Raw genomic sequence first — 16,999 nt, forward strand, 5'->3', positions numbered from 1 at the left:
GAGAGAGAGAGAGAGAGAGAGAGAGAGAGAGAGAGAGAGAGAGAAGAGAGAGAAAGAGGAGGCACAATGCAAAAGGGGAGGCATATTTGCTCCATCTGCTGATCATCTTAGAAGTTTAAAAGTTGTGCTGTATAAAAAAAATCAGTGTGGGAAATGAACATTCACAACTGTTTAGTTTATCCCATACAAGTTTTTGCATTTGACTCTCTCTCTAGCACCACTGGCTGGGATGGTTGAACAGCCAACCAGATATTCTCACCAACCACCTCTTCTTATGGTTGCAGCATTTCACTAGCGACACTGTCATCTGCTGATTGCCCAAAATATTACAAACCATGTGTGCTTCTTGCATCTTATTTCTGTCTCTGACACTCTTACATGTACATCCCACATTCAAGCTCTCTCTGAATAAATCCTGCATTTCTGCATCTCTTTTTAGCTCTAATAGTACATTGTAGTACTGTCCATCACTATGTCTCACCTGGACTATTACAGATCATCTAATCCCATCTCCTGGATCCAGACATATCTCCCTACTACTCCCTATCTGTGGGTTTTCTACAAGTGTCAAAAGAATCACTCACACTATGAGAATCAAGTGCCACAGCTTAAATTATTTCAGTGGTTCTCCAATGCATTTGGAGTAGAACCAAAATTTTGATGTGGTTGTAGACCCTATATGACCTTCCTCTGTGCTTTGAACATATTTCATTACACACTCAACATCATCCACTAGGATCCAATAGCAATGACTGAACCACTTTATGTTCCCCTGGCATACTATGTCAGTCTTTCCTGAAGATTATTACACCTACTACTCTCTCTATTCATAACGCTTGTTTCATTGGTCTTTGCTAGAAAGCCCTTTTTCGTTCATGTCTTTGATCCAATGTGATTTATGCAGGATTCTCTTCTTACCTATACCCTCATTTTTCAAACTGTTGGTCATGAGTGACTGACACATTGTGGAGACAATATCAAACTTAAGTATTTGCTGTTACTAGTAATTGCAGCCCTTCCATAATCTTACTTGTAAGCATCTCACTCTCTAACTACAATCTCTTTCTTTTCTCTCTCCTCCAATGCCCAGTATCCTCCCATGAATAATGTGAGGTTAATCTTAAAAGCTACCCAGTGATTCTCAACACTTTCCTGGCTTCTCTGTTCTCCTTAGATAAATGAAGTGCAGTGTCTAATCTCAGTAAGTTCTGGAGTTAATGTACACATTTGTTTGGAAAGACCATAAGTAATCGCTGTACCCTTACCTGGGTCAGCTGACAGAATTAAAACCAAACCATGTGAATTGGTTATAGATCACTCTACATCCATAACTATCAACTACAAGTGAATTATGCTACATTTTCTGAATCTGGCTATATTTCCTATGTCCATTTGACTACTGGCTCAGACAACCATTTAATAAAACCTCTGTTCTTCCTCAGACCTCAGCGCTGCTCTCTCTTTCCTTACTCTCAGCTAGTGGCCTTGCCTACTACTTCTCTAAGGGAACTGAAGCAATCACAGAAGACTTCTGCAACCTTCTGCCACAATACTGGACAGTCACCAAATTAATCTGTCAGATTTTGAAATCTTATCTGAACTATCCATACTTTTCTTTAATGCCAGTTGATGGTATTCCTTCTCACCCACTCAAAGATATCACCTAAGTAAGAACCACTATACCCCCATATTTATGATTTATTTTTATTAAATTGTCTCCATTACATCATTGTTGCTAGCATTTTTCTTATATTAAAAAGGAAACCTCTTCAACCTTCTTTATCTAAGCACTTGCCACAATTCTTTTCTCTCTTGTGGCTTACATTAAAACTCCTGAGGCAACATCTAATATTCCCTGTCTCCAGTTCCTATTTCCTATTTATTCCTAAACTTACTCCTATCATATTTCACTTCTAAATCCCAACTAACAGTTCCATTGGCAAGATCTTTAATGACCTTCCTGTTGGCAGTCCATTTTAGGCTCACAATTCATATCCTATTTTCTTTAGTACCAATACCATCACTCTTGTCTCTTAGTAAAACTCATTACTTCCAGAATGCTGCCTGTCTTCTAATGTTCTTCCTGCTTTATTGACCACTCCTCCTCCCTCTCCATTGCTAGTTTTTCTCCTTGCCCTCTTAGTAATGTCACAGGGCCCAGTCTGCAAATATCTGACCTGTTACTGGTCACATATTTGTCTCTGGAGTGGAGGTTCACTCACTGCCTTGACAATTTCACCCAGTGTTGCGCTTCCATATGGCATCTCTTCCATTTTCCAGTGTTGATGTTGTGCTATAACATAATTCTGGAGGCTCAAAGTTTGAAACTAAGGTGTGAACATGCCCATACTTTCTTTGTAAACTCTAGGAGATGATTCTTTTTTAAATTTTCCAATTCCTGGTAGCTTCTGGCAATCCTTGGCCTTCCTTTGCATGTTTGTTCTCTGTTTGTACCTATGTGTATTTGGGTGTCTGTATCCACATCTCTTTCTACTACAAAACTCCATTCTTTGGATTCAGGGCCCAGAGTAATCTAGTAGAACCTCACCTTAATTGTATCTGTTAATATTTTTCTGGTTTGGAAGAATTGTTAAAAAGTTTTTATTAAAGGTCAATAGAATACCTATCAAAATTCCAGTGGCATTGAAATAAATTTTTCAATTGTCCTTAAACTCATATGGAAACACAAAAGATCCTAAAGAGTGAAAGTAACTTTGAGAAAGAAGAACAAAGCTGAAGACAGCAAACACAAGGGCTATAAACTACCTTGCAAAATAATAGTGATCAAAACAGTAAGGTACTAGCATACAAACAGGCCCCCAAACCAATGTCACAGAAGAGAAAGTAACTCATATACATAGAGACAAAAAACTTTGACACTGACTCCAAGAATACTTGAAAGCGATCTGACAGTGACCTTACAATTGCTTGGGAAGTCAGATATCCCTTAGCAAAAGAATAAAATTTAATCTGTTTTTATATCATATAAACAATTAATTTGAAATGTACTAAAGTCTCCAATATCTGATTCAGTGTTGTAAAACTCACATTAAAACGTGAAGGAAACACTCTTTAACACTGATATTGGCAATTTTTTTTGAAAATGACAACAAAAGCACAGATGATGAAAGCAGAAATAAATAAGCAGCCCTACATCAAACTAGAAAGCCTCTGTATAGCAAAGAAAACAAACAGCAAAATGTAAATGTGACCTATAGAGTGGGAAAGAAAGATCTGAAAACAATATCCATGGCAAGGAGTTAATAAGTGAAATATATAAAGAACTCACAAAATTCAATAGTCCAAAAGTCTATAATATGGTTAAAAATTGGACAAAAGAGCTGAATAGACATTTTTCCAAGAAGACAGACCAACAGGATATGAAAATATCAGAAAAATGCAAATCACAACCACAGTGAGACATCACTTTCTCCTTGTTAGGATGGCTATTAACAAGATACAAAAGATCACAAGTGTTGACAAAGGTATGGAGATCACAAGTGTTGACAAAGGTATCTCTTATACACAGTCAGTGGGAATATTGATTGGAAAGACCTTCAGAGTAAACAAAATGATTGTTAAAATTATTAACAGTGGAACTGATATAGGATCCAGTAACCCCACTTCTGGATATATGCATATCTAGTGGAAATGAGGTCAGTATCTGCACCCCCATGTGCATTTCAGACCAATTCACATAATCCAAATTTGGAGAAAATGTAAGAGTATACTGGGAGATGAAGAAAGAATTTGTGGTGTATATGTACAGGGGAATATTATTAAGTATATGAGAAGAAAGAAATCTTCCTGTTTTAAAAACTCTGGATGATCTGAGAAACATTATGCTAGGTGTAAAAGCCAGACATAGAAAAACCAACATAGGACCTCACTTATACATGGACTTGCAAAATGTAGAGCTCACAGGAGAGAGAAGAAGGTTTATTATTAGGGAATGATGGCAGAGAAAATAGAGAGACACTGGTCAAAGTGTAAAAAGTTTAGCTGTAAGATCAATAAGATTTTGGACTCAATATATTGCATAGAATGTGATGAATTTTCTAATTAACTTAATTATACTAGCTGTTGTACGAATGTATGTGAGTACATACTGAGCTATATCTTGTTTTTGTTTTTGTTCTTGTTTTTCTGGTACTGGGAATTGAACTCATGACCTCACGCTTGCCAGGCAGGCGCTGTGTCGCTGAGCTAATCCCAGCCCTGTGAGCTATATCTTGTGTATCTTTCATATATTCAACTTTACTAATTTTTTAAAGACAAGTAGATGATTCCAAGTTTTTGAAGAAAATTCTAATTATTTGTAAGCTTCCTAGCAAAGAAACACTTTATGTTTAGAAAATTGCAAACTCTACAGAAAGTAAAGTCACTTTCCCTAGTAAAGGTAAACAATAAAGCTGTTCTCCATCGTTTCTACCTTGGGCAAGGTAAAACGTAAAGAATCAGCATATATTCTCAGCTATTTGAGAAATTCTCACGAATCACTAACCGCAGCATGCTAAGCATTCCCATATCCACTCAGCTATGATGGTTTTCTAGGGTTCAATTCATTCCTTCTTCAAAAACAACCTTGAATACTCTCAGAGGAAGTAATAAGCAGGTACCAAATCCTCCAGCCTATTCAGTAGATGGGTTCTGGTTTACTTTGTTCAGCTCTATTCTAAGCACTTTAATAAGGAACAATTATCTTCTTCTATTTCAGTGCTTCTGTTTACGTTAGCACAAAATATCCCACAACCTGTCTTACTTTTAACTCAAAATGCATTTGCATAGGAAAAAAGCCCCTTTATGGTGAATGAATGCGGACCAATTACTACTCTTCCATGGCTCTCTGTTCTGACCCATTTCCCTACTGCATATTTTCTGGAATAGAGCCCTCTTTCAATGAAAGAAAATACATTGAATGATGAAATTGGGAGTTTCTTTAATTTTTATTTTTCATTTGACAGGTATGAATGAACCTAAACACATTCGTTATTCTCTGAATTCAGTCTTCACAGCACATGTAAAAGGTACAGCCCACAAAACTCAATGGGAGAGACTGGCTGCAGCTTTATGTGTTAAGAGATTTCATGGAGTTGCTAAAGATGTGCTTTCCTTTCTTCAGAGGCCCAATTATAGTACACTTACATTTTAAAAACTCTCTCCTCTTATTTGGATATGATTTACGGGGTTGGAAAGCAATAGTCATTAGGACACAGTAATTAGTCTTTAAAGTATTCAGGATGAGGCAGCTTTATGTTCATTTTTATGATCCAATTGCTTTTGAATAGAGACGCTTTTGATCATTACACTTAAAACTTTAAAATATTTGGAACTAATGTTAGTTGTGTATTGTTTTGAACATTCTTTTAAAGTTTTGATGCTCACAGGAGAAAGTGATGCAAATAGACAGAAATATTGAGGTCACGTTCTCAGTTACCCCTTGGTTGGCTGACTTAGTACTGACAGCCATTATGCCTTTCTTAAGAGAAGAGCATGTGCATTTTCCTCCATCTCTGCAGTGGCCCTACAAAGCTTAGCTGGAGCAGACCGTCCTTGCTGTGCAGCCTACAGAAAGTCAATACCATTGGGCTGGGCGTGGTGGGTCACACCTGTAATCCCAGTGCTCAGGAGGCTGAGGCAGGAGGATTGTTGCGAGTTCGAGACCAGCCTGGGCTACAAAGTGAGCTCAAGGCCAGCCTGAACTGCATAGCGAGACCCTGTCTCAAAAAGACAAAAAGAAAGAAAGAAAGAAAGAAAGAAAGAAAGAAAGAAAGAAAGAAAGAAAGAAAGTCAATACCATTACTTGCTAGGGATGGTGTTAGGGGCACAAGCCAGAGAACCAAGACAAGGGTTTCCTCCCAAGACACTCATAGCCTAGTGAGCAACTCAGACAAATAAACAGACTCCTGCAGGCTAGATAAAGGAATTACCACAAAGGAATTATCCATATTGGAAGACTGCCAGTGAATATCAGAAATCAGACAAGGTTTGCCAAGGGAGACAGACTCTGAACTGGGTCTCAAAGACCACATAAAAATTAGCCATAAGGACAAGATGAAACAGAGTTTTCCAGAAGGAAAAAGCATATGAAAGGTAAGGACAAGGGAAAGAGAATGTGTTGCATGTGTGTGGTGGGTGCAGGCTGGCACTGGTATAAAGCATAAGTAGAAGATTTCTTGCTTCAAAGTTTGGGATACAAAATAAAATTGATCCTGAAAGAAGCCATTATGTCTTTTGAGCTATGACTTTAAAACAATTATTTTGTTTTGCTTTTTCTGTTACTTCTCAAGATAATTTCTAAAGGAGTACTACTCTGAGAGGGAACTCTGGCATATTTTGCCAAGAGAAGTCATTTCAGGGCGTGGAGTGAATGGTATTTGTTCCACAGCACAAATATATCCAGACAACTGGGGGGTAAACTATACTGCATTTAATAACTAACTCTGAACCTTATTTTCAGCATCTAATATTATGTGTACCATTTAGTGAACATTTTAAATATGTTGTTTGAGTTTAAAATAATGATTTCTCATGTTCAGTATGTGGCAGTGCAGCTCAGTCTGAATGTGTCTGCCCCATGCAGTCTGCCAAGAACAGGGAAGACAAAGCAGTCAGTGCCAGTTTCAGGCACTTCTGTAAATGAAAATATAAATAATGGTCAATTAGAGATGATTTCCTAAAGTGCTTTCTGAAATCATTAACAGATAGTATAACTAGCTCCTGAATAACTGCAGGCAATTTTCCCAATGTCATCAAGACATAACACTGGGTCTTGATCATTGGCATAGGGACTGTTGGAGGGAGAGCTGTTTTAGTAGAATGGCTGGGGGATGATGGTGTTGGGGATAATGGTGGTGCAAGGCTGGCTCCAGAGTTCCACTTGTGCAGGGCAAGGCCTCCTACTGGAACTGTTACCATGGAGTCTCAGTTTGATCTGCTGTGAAATCTGCCCAGAGGGCTGGTGGAACATAATTCCAGGTGCATCAGGGCAGGCATAGAAGTGAGGCATTGGGGGGTCTGTGTCTGGGCCTTTTTCTCTGGCATGCCTCTCTCTACTTCTCAGTTACGTTGGGATGAGCAACTGCACACCAGCAGGCCCTTGCAGTCTCTAGACATTCCAGGGTACCACCTCACCGGGGCTGTTTCTGGTCACTTCCCAGCACTGATTCTTATGAATCTTGCTGCCATCCCTGTGAGGGCAAGGACTGCAACAGGACCATGATTTGCAATGATTATTATTTTCTATTTCAGTTGAAAGCAATGAAACTCAAAGAAGTCAAAATGTCTAATGTTCCAATGGTAGCACAAGGATTTTAATTATGGGCTTATTATAGTCTATAACACTGTTTTTGTAGATCAGAAGCAGGCAGGGTGTCCTTCTACTGACCTGTGATTATACAGAAAGAAGCACAAACCATGAATGAGCCCAGGAGAATTGTGAAATGATGAGGCTTTATTATCAAGTCTACTGTGTGCCTTCCTTTGGATGAGTGCTGGGACTACTCAAGTGGAGCTTCTGCATTCACAGGGCTCACGTTATTGTCAAGGACAGGAGTGAACATGTATCTACAAAATGAACAGATGACGTGACACAAAGGAAGTGTCACAGGCTCTGCAGGAACACACAGTAGGCAAAGAGAGACACATCTTTTCAAGGGGATCCCCACATATCCTGCAATAACTAAGTGAGGACAGGGCCCGCCCATCACCACCCACTCTCTAGCATCCTCTCCCATGTCAGCCCTGTGGCCGCCCCTTCCAGCCCTGCAGTGGGTCACTGCACTGTGACAAGCCTGCCTTCAGAGCAGCATACTAGAGTCTGATGCCTAGTCCATGCTCCCAAGCTTTATCTCTGTCTCGCAGTCGTACTGTCAGTAATCCTCCACTGGGAGCTCTATCCCATCTAATAGGAACCTGCATCCTCACAGTCTTTATTATTTCTCCTCCACTACCCCTTGCTCATACTGAATGGTACCTAACTATCGGACAAAAGGATGAATATATTTCAGAAGACCTGTGTACAGGAGGAAAACTAATGTCCCATTTTGACCACATCAAATATATTAGTTCACTTAAGGGTGTGCTTATCCTGACAGAAAAATAAAATAAGTGCATGTGGGTTTCCCTGAGGCTTAGCACAGATCTCCGGGGCTCTCAGAGCAACACTCTGTAATTGACAATGCACTGAAGTTCCGAGAACAGTGGTTAATGTGGAAAGTGTCTACAGGAAGTTTAAATCACCACATGCACAGCAGGGTTGAGTGGGATGCTGAAGAGCTTGACAAACTGTGAGAGCTTAAATTTATACAAAAAGAGTCAGAGAACTGTTCTAAGATGTATTTTAGAAAAAAGAGACAAAGAAAAACCTCAGACCTCAAGGAAAAGATTCTCTGAGGTATTAGGTATGGGAGGTAATGAACCAGCTTGGGGACTAAAGGCAGAGATCAGGCAAGATTGGGTAAGAGAAAAAGCTTATGCTAGACAAGATTTGGTGCAGCTTGCTCATGGGACAGCACAGAGGGAGACTATAATATGAGTGCTGGGCCCAGGGACAATCCATCCACATCCTGTGCTCTACCCTTCTTTCTCATTTTCTGTAGCCAGCCAGAATTGTTCTGGCCCCTTACACACCCACCTCCCTCACAGCAGAAAATCTGCCAAGCCATTATGTTCCCCCCCCGCCACCCCCGCTTATGCGCTATCTACACCCAGCCAAACCAAGCCACTCTGTTTGGGTCCTACCTCCCTTTAAATATCTCCGTTGCGAAGCCTTCTTTGCCCACTTCCCACCACCCCCCACCTTGATATGAGCTCACATAGTATTCAAAAGGCGATAAAATATTCTGAATTTTCTCACATGATGCTTGTCACACTTTGTCATTAGATGACATGAGTGTTGACATTTTATGAATGTTAGTAGCCTAGCCGGACGTGAGCTCCTGGGAGGACAGAATTGCTGTCTGCTTCACTCATTAAAGGGCTGGGGAGGTAGCTCAGTGCGAAGGAACCTGTTCATTTTCCAGTGCCACACACACAAAAAATAAGATACCTGGCATGTGGTAGTTAATAAATCTACATCTAATGAAAGAAAGGAGGAAGCAATAAAAATAGATTTAAGTAAGGCAATATAGAAAGGAAAATGAGTTTACAAAGGAAAAAAATAGGTTGAGTGACTAAATTTTATGTGAAATATAGTTAAAAGATGGTAAACAAATAGCAAGCAAGAGGGGCTGGAATTCTGGAGAGAAACAGAGATTGAAATGTGCAACCGAGAGCCAGTCATGAATAGGGCGGCTGTGCTAACCAACCCCAGACCTATCCAACCCCAACTCAGCCATCTTTAATAGAACACTTCTTTATAATAAATTGATTAGTTCTTCTCAACTGCGCCTCCAAAGACTGGATGATAATATGTAGAAAATACAAGCAATGTTCTTTCATAAGACACATAAAGCCCTTTTTAATGACAGTTCCATGACATGGTGGCCCAGTTCAAATCTTAAGCCTTTATGCCCATCAAATTTTTTATGAGAAGGGCAGAGCAGTGGTTTTACATCCATCTGTCTGGGTTGTGTTCATTCCAGTGCTTCCAGATGTTACCAAGGATACCCTGGGCAAATCAAAGAAACATCAGGTATCTTGCCCCTTCATGCAAAATGAATATAATTATACTATCTACTTCATAAAATCATGATATTGATGCTATATTAAGTACTTTAAGAGTATCTGGAATATATATTCCTAAACGTTAACTAGGATTACAGTCATGATCCTAATTATTTTATTTGTTTGTTCTGAGGCTATTTGTGTAAGAATTGTATAAGAATAGGATGAAAAACTCATCATCATCATTATCAACTAGTTAGCTTCAGTTTGCTCCTCTGTGTCATTATTTTTGTCACCATTAAAAAACTCTGAGAAGAGCTCTATTAATGCAGCACCATATTTAACAGCTCTATTTGCACAACAGGGAATTGGAAAGAAGTATGTGTGATGTTGAACACTGAAACAGCCGCCTGGAGAGCTAGTCTCATTACCAATTGATAGCAATTGAATATGTACAATTTTCTGGGTACACAGCAGCCTAGACGAGTTCTTCAAGAACTAATCCTCATCTTAAGTTCATATTTCTGTCCAGGGAGGAGCAGGTTTATATAGAAAAGAACCAGTGGTTCTATTTATTTATTGTTTTGCAAACAAAACCAAAAGAGGTCAAAATAACTCCACTCCTTTGCCTTGGTGAGAAAGGAGCAGAAAACATCAACAGAGAACCATCTGATTTGCACACATTCCACATGAAGAACTACACGTAGTAGGGACAACATGAGTAATTTCAGCCAAAGCTGCGAATGTGTTAGTAAGGTATTTTGAAGCTAGTTAATTAACTCTGAATTTGAGAACTGTAGCTCGTTTTGAATACTACCCCCCACCCCCCCTATTGTTGATTTAAGAAAAATTTTAATGGCTCAGTGCTAATTAAGTGCCATGGTTTTCCTTCTAAAACCAATGATTGTGTCCTAGTTGGTTCTAAAATCTCAAGTTTAAAGCCATTCCCTAACATTTTCAGCTTCTACTTTGGCAAAACATGCCCAGTTATAGTGCATGATTCTCCCTTTGGGTAAGGAGAGGTGTGTTTAAGTTTGCTCTTGAGTGCTGAATATTTTGTTATTGTTACAATGCTGAGAGAGGCATAAACTTAAGTCCTTAGAGATGGGTGTCTTAGAAATCAAGGTATTATTTATTGTCTGCAATTTATATTTGCAAAGTGCAGTGCACTCTCTGGGGAAAGCCAGAATACAAACATGTGTCATGTGTGTAATTAATAACTCTTCAGTGGGGATTATGGCCTCTCTGGGTAAGAGCATAGTTGTACTTTGACACTCATGTAAGATGGTTAAATGATTTCAAAACAATGCAGGGGGTTTGCTCTCTGGAAATAAGAGGAATTCATTCATAGAAGGCTCAAGAACATGTATGGAATATTTCACAGACAGAACCTGACAGTCTATTCCCATGCCTGGAGGTCACAGTCCCTCTTCACGCTGAGCTGACAGTGAGTCTACTCTGCCTACCTGAGGACATGTATCACAAGCTTCAGGACTATATGTGCCAGAAGTCTGTTCCCAGAGAATCATGAACCCGAGCAGAAAACCAGATCACCATTCTCGATTCTTAGCTATATCAATAATTCCACAAATTGTATATATTTGACCTAAACAGAGGCATATAATGGAAACCTGCAAAGGACTGACCCGTCTACAGCGAGAAAATATTGTAGAGGCTGAGTTTATTTTTCAATAACATTAGAATTTCAATATCTGTCCTAACATATTAGCTCTGACTAGTACTAATAGTAATAGGCAACTATATTTGTGTGGAGCTTTATAGAGTCCCTTACAAACCATCCCTTAACTCCAAAATTTTTTCAGGAGCATTCTTAGGTAAATAACTTTCTTACCTAGCCTCTTAGCTATCTTCCTTTTGCAGTCAGACCTGGAAAATGCTATCTGTTCCCCACTGTCTTGTTCTCCTTTCTGATTTCGCTCTTTCAGCCCTGTTCTTGCTCACCAGTGACTACACAGTCAAGTTGCTGCTTCTCACCACAGGTTACCAACCTCAGTCCAATGCTCCTTTTCTTTCTTTATATTCCTGTGGTGGATTGAAAACTGGTGGTCAACTTGTAACACCCAGCTGAAATGAGTAAGCATGGTGCTGGCTGTGGGAGGCCCACCTGAGGACTGTTGCCATCAGCATAAGAGGGAGAAATGGAGAAGAAAGGAGCCTATTGGGAGCTGGTAGAAGCTGTTGCGAGCCTGTTGGAAGCTCAGAGAAGATATAAGGAGCTGTTGGTTCTCTTGGAGGAGCTTGTCATGCTGGCTTCCCTGATGAAATTGGCTGTTCTCACCATTGAAGGAACTTGGGACTTTGTTGTGGCTGAAAATGGCTACAGTTCACTTTGTGGGGGCTCTGCTCCTTACTTTGAGCATCGCTTCCTGGCTCTGGAGGAGAAGATGGTGCACTGCTTAGTCTCCTGTGGTACTTTTCAGGGAGGCTCTGGTTCTTACGTTGAGCATCGCCTCCAGGTTCCAGTGCATTTTCCTCAGCCTGTTAGCTCAGATCCTTCATCCCTTCACCACAGACATTCTAGATTCCACCACTGGGCCTTTCCAGTGCAGATCCATGAAACAGGCCTGCATGAGACATTGTCAGGGGCTGTAGGTCTCCAGCTGGATTCATGTAAGTCATTGTTATGAGATCTAGGTCTTCAACTGTGCTCATGCAGGACATCATCGCAAGATCCAGGCCCTCAGCTGGATTCTTTGGTCTCTAGTGTGTGGACAGATCTCCTGTACTGTCTTGTATATGAGTCTTTGGATGACTATTATAAATAATCTTTTAAAATATGTGTCCTGTTTTACATTGTTCTCCTTGTAAAACCCCAAACCATAACAGTTCCCTATAATCTATTGGAAACAGCATTACATTTACAAGGACACTAATGTCCCCCTATTACCTGTACTTCCAGGCACTTCTTAGGTCATTCAAAAGTCAAAGAATTAGGCTGCCTTTCTTAACTCTGTAAATACTGACATGTCATCTAAACTCCTGGCTCCCCAACTGCAAAATGAGGATATTAATGTCTGATTTACAGATTTTTTTTTAGCTTTTGAAAAAAATACTGTGATGCTCCAGGCTTGGAACAATACATAACAGATATTCAACTAATAGTGACTTTTCAGAAGCCTGATACATGGCACTATCCCTTGGGACCCAATAGTGCTAAATGCTACATCAGGTTTGGGTTTTATATCAGACCTCATCACAGTAATACCACACGATTCTTTGGGCACAGATTGGATGTGGCCACCCTGGAGGACCATCACCCCCAACTGAGCCCTTCTGAACTCTAGGAGCTTAGCAAAGTGGTGTCACCAAAGATCTTTACAAGTTCTGCAACAATCCTGGCAATTTCTCCCTGTATACAGAAGGCCAAACTATTGTACATACACTTAGATCTAATAAGTTTATATCTAGGAATTTAGCCAAGGAAATAATTAAGGCCTCAAAACCTCTGAATAATACATGATAGCACTTAGAATAGTAGCAAAATGTTAAAATCAATCCAAATGTTTAACAATAAGGGAAATAGATGTAATAAAATAAAAAATTATCTGTCATTATATAAAAATATGGAAATATAATATGTCCACAACATAATATTAATTGACAGTAGTTCTAAAACTATATATGCATTCAGATTATGTTTACATTCAATTCTCCATATGTATACATAGATAGGAAGTGTCACTACTGATTATGATCTCTGTTTTAGGCATCACATTGAGTGGTTTACCTGTGCTGTTGTATTGAATCCTCACAATAACCCTTGGGAGTGAGTATTATTTTTATTTTGTAAATGAGAAAAGTAGGTGTCCAGACTTTTATGCCTTGGTCAAAATCCAGAGCAATTCGAGGAAATATGATCTATCCTAATATTTCTTTTCAACTCTGTTAATAAATATGCAGCTATAGCACTAAATCTAAAACCTAACTCTTAGCCTATCCTAGTGGTGTCATGAAGGGTGCTTCATCATTTCCCTTTTTTGCATTATTTATTTCTTGTAACTTCTCTTCACCGAGGGTATGACTTGTGAGCTATTTTAAAGCTATCTCTGAAGCAAGTACACTAGAGGAAGGAGTTGAGGCTGCACCTGCCAACATGAAAGTGGCAGCACCCATGCTGTAGTGCACGGGAACCCATGGCTCTGACTGTGCAGATGCCTTGCATGCGTTAGGGTGGCCTGCTGTCCCGTTGCTTCCAGAGATCCTGCCATGCCAGCTGCTGCACCCCTTGTCATTCAACAAGAAACACCTCCTGGCAGTCTTCGCAGGCCTTCTGCTGCAAAGCCTCCCATTTATGGCCAGGATATTTAAACATGAACTACCTTTCTCTGTGTGAAACAGCTGGCTAGGAAGCCTGCATCTTAATTAGCTATTCCTCCTTGGGGATCTGTGCTCAGTAAATTCACTCTTCAGAAAAGTACAGCTGGTGAGATGAAGCAACAGAGCTAATTGTCTAAAAACTGGCTTTTAAAGAAGACATAGTTTGTGAATACGTGGGACATGGGAGTTGCTAATATTACTGATACTAGATGTCCGGATCTACACTGAGCTATTAAAAGTTGAAATCTATGCTATAGTGGTCAAACACACAGGTTTGAGAGCAGGGTATCAGGTACAGAGTATCTTGGATCTGCCACTGTGCATTTATATATATTTCCATTTCATTATTTCTGATTTGGGATACTACTGATATCATCGCCGACATCATGGTACACATGGAGCCTGACATATAATAAGAACTGCAGGATTTGCTCATTTATAACCATATTTCATCTCTGTCTTTGCTATGAGGTGCATGACACATAGCAAATCCTTGATAAATATTTGAAAACTCATATTTATACAATATTTATAGAGAAGCGATGTCTCAGGAAAATGCAACTATCCAAATATAGCTGAGAAAGAACAAACAAAGGAATTTCACAGTTTTGATGTATTTTTAAGTAAAACTTAAAAGCAAAGCTATAAAAAGCAAAATTGTACAAAATAACAGAGTACCATGTGATATTTTGCTACATGAATCTATTGCATAACTTTTAAATCCATTTAAACATAGTTATTGTCTCAAATATTTATCATTTATCTAGGGTGAAAACTTTCAAAATCCTTTCTTATAGCTCCTTAAGAAGTGTAGTGCATCATTATTGTCTTCCATCATTCTCTGTGTGATTGCACCCTAGAACTTGCTCCTACCTAACTTGAACCAATAACCACTGACCACCCTTCCCCTCTCTCCTCCCCTCCTGTTCTCCCTAGCCTCTGTAAGGACCGTTCCATTCACAACTTTGGTGTGGTCGGGATTTTACATTCTACCTAGTGTGGGTGAGACCATGTGCTAATTGTGCGCCGGACTTCCTCAATTACCATGTACAAGGGAAAGATGTGGATCAGACATTCTGTACATTCTTCCATATTCACACCACAGCACTTATAAAATAAGTAGACATTGTCACGCTTTATGGCCATTGTCTCTGGGAGATTATGTACCTTTTGTAAAGTTATCACTGTGGTGGGCTCAGGGATGAAATGATGTTTCTCCTGTCATCCACACTGACATCTCAGCCCCTGGCCCACTTTTGGTACAACTCATAGGACAAGTAACTGGAGCTGACTTAAGACATAAAATTAGATCCCGTAGGTTAAAGAATGTTCTCTCTGTACCTGAAGGACCTTGATTTGAGATATCTAACAGAAATAGAACAGGAGTAAAATTATGGAACACAGAGCAGAGAACTTAGTTGTCTTAAGAATGACTCCACTATGGCATAAATTAGGCATTCCTATTTCTTAGACTAACATAGAGCTACTTATGAAACAATGCATCACTTTTACTTGGTAATTGCAATGAAAAAAGGAAAATGTATCCAACAGAACAAATACTGAAATAGAGGTATTTTATTTACAAATCAAATCATAATTTAAGGGGCTGAGTCTCCCTGACTTCCAATCTCTGTCTTCAAATACTGCTCCACTTGTCTGAGGCCCACAGTCCAGGACAAAGCTGCTGCTGTCCATCACTGTGGCTTAAGTCCCACCAAGGAACAGGACTGCAGAAGGTCTCTCAGTTAATGTGACTTCTCCTGGGGACAGAAAATCAGCCCTCACAGGACCCATGGGTTTTCTCATCATAACATGTACGAAGACACTGCTTCTCACTGACGGCTCCTCAGAGATGACACAGACATGGTGGGGAGGCGCTCAGTAGTGCCACAGTTTTCTGATGATAAGAATGATTGCTAATGATGTTTCTGGAACCTCTTCACTGATACACTGAACAAGAATCTTCAGGAAGGAGCCTGGGAAGGTAGCGTTTACCCGGATCTCCCTGTGAATCTGACCTGAGGAGCTTTTGGAAGTGTCCTCAGTCTACCATAGCAGGTTTCCAGCCACAGCCAGGGTTCCCTGGACTGCAGGTTTCTCCACAGCAGCATCTGCTGAGTCAAAATCTACATTGCTAGCTGTTTCCCAAGGGAAGCTGACATCACTGACCCAGAGAGCCCAGTGAGAGAATCTCTAGGTTCAGAGAATCTCACCAGTTCTAGGGAAAAACAGAGGAAGAAGAAAGAAGAAACAGGTTTCCTCTAGAGTGGTGGTTTGGAAGCCACTGGGAACTGGGCTAGAATCGCAGCTCACTACTGAAACCCACCACCTTATCTTCTGAGCCTGACCATGCGCATTCTGAGTTCCTAACATCCCCTCCCTACTCCACCCACAAGTCTTAACATTTGTGAGGCTCAAATAATCTTGGAGAAAAAGCTGGGAAACTTAGATGTTTATCTCTATAGCAACTCAGGAAGTGAGAATCAAAATAAGTTATATACTTTAGACATAAATAGGATAGGAATATGGTCATACAATTCCTTCAGGTCAAGTGTTTCTCTTGATTTCTACTATTTAATGCAATTATCACTCTCTGGGTAAGGCTTTAAGGTCCAAATGTTTCAGATTTTTAAAAATACCATTTATTACTATTTGACATACAGGTTATTTTGGATATATGAAGAACCGGAGTATACTAAAATTCAAGAATATTCAAAACAGATATTTAAATTCTAAATTACACTTTTATTAAAGAAGGTAATGTGATTTAGAAGAATTCATTAGCCTTCCTGTGTGTCTATAGTTCAGAGCACTTTTGAGGTTCTTGTAAAAGTTGTGATCCTGTCCATAGAATATACTCATAGAAATCAAGCTTTTGTGGGGATTCTAATTCTAGGGAAGCTCCAGGGCATGAGTTGGGGTAAGATCCTGTGCCTGATTCCAAGATGACTGCTGGAGATATTGTTGGTCTTGTGTACAAAGCATCCCCTGCCTCCCATTCAGAGTCCAGAGTAAAAGGAGAGCTGTGAACAGCAGCTACCTCACACTCTGAATA

The 16,999-nt window shown here is 39.8% G+C and overlaps 1 protein-coding gene across 1 annotated transcript in view; it reads right to left on the minus strand.

Annotated features, from left to right (window-relative positions):
- The window catches only part of Cntnap5 (contactin associated protein-like 5), an 809,758-nt gene that overhangs the window by 63,645 nt on the left and 729,114 nt on the right, over nucleotides 1–16,999 (minus strand). The window lies entirely within an intron of this gene.

This window comes from Chinchilla lanigera, unplaced genomic scaffold (assembly GCF_000276665.1).
Source record: "Chinchilla lanigera isolate Chin_1 unplaced genomic scaffold, ChiLan1.0 scaffold00058, whole genome shotgun sequence".
Taxonomy (NCBI): domain Eukaryota; kingdom Metazoa; phylum Chordata; class Mammalia; order Rodentia; family Chinchillidae; genus Chinchilla; species Chinchilla lanigera.